Source organism: Triticum aestivum, chromosome 2B, assembly GCF_018294505.1.
Source record: "Triticum aestivum cultivar Chinese Spring chromosome 2B, IWGSC CS RefSeq v2.1, whole genome shotgun sequence".
In the NCBI taxonomy this organism is placed as follows: domain Eukaryota; kingdom Viridiplantae; phylum Streptophyta; class Magnoliopsida; order Poales; family Poaceae; genus Triticum; species Triticum aestivum.
Window position 1 is genome coordinate 327,818,514 of NC_057798.1, and position 5,179 is coordinate 327,823,692.

A 5,179-nucleotide genomic window follows, 5' to 3' on the forward strand; every position below is an offset into this window, starting at 1 on the left:
ACCGCCCTGGTGCTCTCGGCGCAGCCTGGTCAACATGGTCAATGAACGACATCCATCGGAAGTGGACTGTACGTGGAGAGGCTGACAGCTGGGTCCACGGCCGCACGCAAGGAAATGCCTCCTTATTACGAGCAAAATAATGATTCCTCCACCGGACACCTAGGACCCACGAGAAGGGCCTCTGTGTTTCGTGAAAAAACGTTCCCCCGCTGACACGTCGGACCCACCAGCTATATCTTCGCACGCAAGGAAGTGCCTCCTTATTACGCACAAAAAATTGAATACCCCCCTTCTAGCTGGGACCCACCATAGTGGGTGGCTGACTTGTGGGCCTACTAAGTTGATGGGGACGGAGGGCTTTTTCAACTTAGTCAATACTCCAGTGACAGTACGATGTCCATCCAATGTCCATAGTGCTTCTTCAACCTCTAGTCTTCTTGCTCCAGCCGCGCAAAGCAGCGCCAGTCGTGCCGCCTGCTCCTGCCTCACGTGGCAGGCTATGCTACCGCGAAGGCCTCACCGCCCCCATACTACTCCCACCACTGGCCAGGCCATCCCTCCACTCACCCACACCCCCTTTTATTCTGCGGCGACGGCAGCCTCACACCGCAGCCGAACCAGTGAACCCTCGTACTCCTCTCCGCGTGGGCTTCCACTGCCGCATCTTCCCTGGCTCCGCGTCGTCCCCTTCTTAGGCCTCGCCGTCGTCCATCGCCGTGGTGCTCTCGGCGCGGCATGGTCAATGTGGTCAATGACCGACTTCCATCGAAATAGTACTGTACATGGAGGGGCTGACAGCTGGGTCCACGGCAGCTGCAAGGAAGTGCCTCCTTATTACGTGGAAAATAATTATTCCTCCACCTGATAGCAGGGACCCACCGGACGGGCCACCGTATTTCGTGAAAAAAAATGTTTCTCCCCTGATTGCTGCAACCAACCAGACGGGCCACCGTATTTCCTGAAAAAAATGTTCCCCCCGCTGTCAGCTCGGACCCACCGGAAGTGCCTACTTATTACGCACAAAAAAATGAATACTCCCCCTGCTAGCTGGGACCTAGCTTGATTGGAGGCTGACTTGTTGGCCTACTAAGTTGACAAGGATGGAGGGCTTTGTCAACTTAGTCAATATGAACGATTCTAGCTCCAGTGACCGTACGATGTCCATCCAATGGCCGTAGTGCTTCTTCAACCTCTGGTCTTCTTGCTCCAGCCGCCCAAAGCAGCGCCGGTCATGCCGCATGCTCCTGCCTCTCGTGGCCGGCTGTGGTGCCGCGGAGGCCTCACCGCCCCCTACTCTTCCCACCGCTGGCCAGGCCCTGCGGCGACGGCAGCCTCACACCGCAACCGAACCAGTGAACCCTCGTATTCCTCTCCGCGTGGGCTTCCACTGCCTCGTCTTCCCCGGCTCCGCGTCGTCCCCTTCCTAGGCCTCGCCATCATCCACCGCCCTGGTGCTCTCCACGTGGCGTGGTCAACGAGGTCAAGGAACGACTTCCATCGGAAGAGTACTATACATGGAGAGGCTGACAGCTGGGTCCACGGCGGCCACAAGGAAGTGCCTCCTTATTACGCGCAAAATAATTATTCCTCCACCTGACAGCAGGGACCCACTGGACGGGCCACCGTATTTCGCAAAAAAAATGTTTTCCCCCTGACTGCTGGGACCCACCAGCTACATCTTCGCACGCAAGGAAGTGCGTCCGGGCAAAAAAACGATTCTCCTCCTGACTACTGGGACCCACCAGCTACATCTTCGCACGCAAGGAAGTGCCTGACAGTCGGGACCCACCTGGTCAAAGCGTACGTGGTGTTGTCATTCTGGTCGCGAACGTGTGTGTACATACTGGTCGATGTAGAGGCACACACGTGTCGTAGTAGAGGCGCGCATGTAGCATGTACACGTATGTACAACGGCCAGGGTGCAAGAAAGAAAATATGGCCACGTACGTACATACAGGCGGGGTCTCGAACGCCTACTTGCGCATACATACGGCCAGGACTCGTGTACATGGCTGGGTCGAAACGGAGAAACTGTGTCGCCGTCGTGTTCATGGGGAGGCAACAGAATGCATCGTGTTCATCAGGAGGCAACGGAATGCGTCATGTTCACCGGGAGGCAACAGAACACGTGGGAGCCAACCGGCTTGGATGGATAGCCAATGGAAACGTGGCCTGGCGTACCGCAGAATGGAGGAAACGGCCTTATGTTCGACCGGCCATGTTCGAAACGGGATCCGGTTCATCGCGAGGGGTCTGGCGTACCACAAAACGGAGGAAACGGACTTGTGTTGGACCTCCTATGGTCAAAATGGGGTCCTGTTGATCGGGAGGGGTGTGGCGTACCGCAAAATGGAGGAAACGGACTTGTGTTGGAGCGCTACGGTCGAAACGGGGGTCCTGTTCATCGGTAGGGGTGTGGCATACCGCAAAACGGGACTCCACGGGATACTGTTCATCTCCACCCTTGACCTCCTCCAGCCTCCACGGGCTACTGTTCATCCACCGTCGACCTCCTCCAGCCTCCACCTGCGATTGTTCATCCACGGGCTCCTGTTCATCCAGCCTCCACCGCGCGCTACTCCATCGGCTACTGTTCAACCAGCCCTCTCCACGGGCTCCTGTTCCACCACCCCTCCACGGGCTACTGTTCATCCACCCCTCCACCATCTACTGTTCATCCAGCCCTCCACGGGGTCGTCCTGTTCATCCAGCCCTCCACAGGGTCCTGTTCATCCAGACCCAACCGGCTCGATCGATCGTGGTCCTGTTCATCCAGAGGCAACACCACGGGGTCCTGTTCATCGACCCCATCGCTCACTGTTCATCCACCCCCCCCCCCCCCCCGCAACGCTTAGAGGAAGCATCAATCGGCTTCAGTTAGCAGTAGTAGTGAAGGAATCGCTCGATTGGGTTCAGTTAACAGCCATCGATCGATCGCTCGGGTTCAGTAACGCGTAGCCTGCAGTGCAATCGCTCGGGTTCAGTAAGCGAACGCCTCGCTTGGGTTTAGTTAGAGCCCAACGCCTCTCACCCAAGTGTGTGCGTACGAGAGAAATGCGCAAACCTCCATGCATCGCTCGGCCCTGACCACCCACCGTAACCGGGAACACCCCAATATTTTCCTCGCCCTCGCTTCTACCACAGTTTTTTCCGTCATGGACGGCCCAAAGAATGTCATGCAGCTGCGTCTCCGGCCCTCCCAGGACGAAAATCCCATTTTCTATCATGATTTTTTGTCATAGAAGTAGGAGCCCACCACATCTATGATGATACTGGGTTTTGTCACAATTATCGTCATGGAAGTGTCATAAGTATGACAGGAACAAAATTCGCTCGGCCCAAAATGTCACGGATGTATCTTTTTTTTGTAGTGCGAGAATGTCTTCAAAGTAGACTACAACAAACACATCAATGTAAGGATGAAGCACATAATGCATAAGTCGCATGAAAGTACCGGGTGCTTCCGATAAACCCATAGGCATGACCAACCACGCATACAAACCAAATTTTGTTTTGAAAGCGATTTTCCATTCATCACCCTCTTGCATGCGGATTTGATAGTAACCACTTTTAAGATCATTTTTTTAGAAAATAGTGGCACCACTAAGCTCATCTAACATATCATCAAGGCGTGGAATGGGATGCTTATAGCGAATGGTGATAGCATTGATAGGTCTACAATCGGAACACGTGCGAAAACTACCGTCAGGTTTTGGCACAAGAATGACCGGAATGGCACAAGGACTCAAACTTTCACGCACATGTACTTGGTCTATGAGATGTTGGACTTGCCTTTGTATTTCTTTAGTTTCGTTGGGGTTGACGTGGCATGGAGCCTTGTTAGGAAGAGTTGCTCCAGGGATGAGGTCGATCCGATGTTCAATGCCACGTAGAGGAGGAAGACCGGGAGGTAGCTCATCGGGAAAGACATCTGCGAATTCCTGCAACAAGTTAGACAACACTAGAGGAAGAGGATTAGGAGTGTTAGTCTTTGCCACATCATCTTTGCACACTAGTACATAGTGGATGGCGCTCGATGGGTTCTCACACACTTCTCTCATCTTTCTTTTTGTGGCTAGGAGGACTAAGTTTTTCTCCCTTGGCAAAGAGTCGCTCAATTTTTGCTTGTGGCGCTCACTCTCTTTGTGGAGGTTCACTCCCTCACTTGTCTCTCCATGATGGGTGGATGCTTGCTTATCGGTGATCACTTGGCTTGGAGACATAGGTCATAGCATGTATTCCATTCCCTTCATCTTGAAGCTATAGTGGTTTGTTCTCCCGTTGTGGATGACGCCGCGGTCGAATTGCCAAGGTCTTCCCAAAAGGAGATGGCACACGGACATGGGAACCATGTCACACTCAATGGTGTCCTCGTAGGCACTGATCTTGAAACAAACATGCAATGTGTGCTCCACTTGAATTGTGCCGGAGTCGCTAAGCCATTGAACCTTGTAGCGGCGAGGATGCTTCTTCTTGACCAAGTGCAGCTTGAAACAAAGTTCTTCACTTGCCAAGTTGTGGCAACTTCCTCCGTCTTTGATGACTTTCACTGAGCGCCCATAAATGACGGCCTTGGTGTGGAAGATGTGAAACCTTTGGTCTTTGTCTTGATAGTGTTTGTGACAGCCTGGTTTTTGCCTTCTCTCTTTTTCCGTACTTGGTTTGCATTTGCCTTGGTTTTGAGTTTTTAGAATCAATTCAAATGGACTTGTCACTTGGGCATGCCCTTGAATTCACCCAAGTGACCCATCTGCATCTCATCCAACTCCATTTCTTTCTAAAACCTAGAATGGCCCATTGAATATTTTCATAAGTGAAAATATTCATTTTCTTTCTGAAACCTCATTTCAGAAATTAGGGCTCCAAAGCAACCTCAATTTTTATAGCTCCAATAATCTTGAGATAATTCCTGAATTTTCTTTGAACCTTGGCCAACCTCCTTGAGTAAAAATATTGCATGACTTTTTGTAATATTTTTGCTACAGAAAATCTTTTCCTTTCTGGCCCAAAAATGCACTTTGTACAGCAAGCGCATTTTTCCTTAATCTTTTGGAGCTGATCTTTCTTGAGCTTAAACACCCTCCTAAGAAACCCTTAACCCCAGGAGATCAGCCCTAATGGCCTTCTCGAAGCTAGCGAAACTTGGCAACCAAGTTTCTGTCCAGAAACTTGTCAGCAA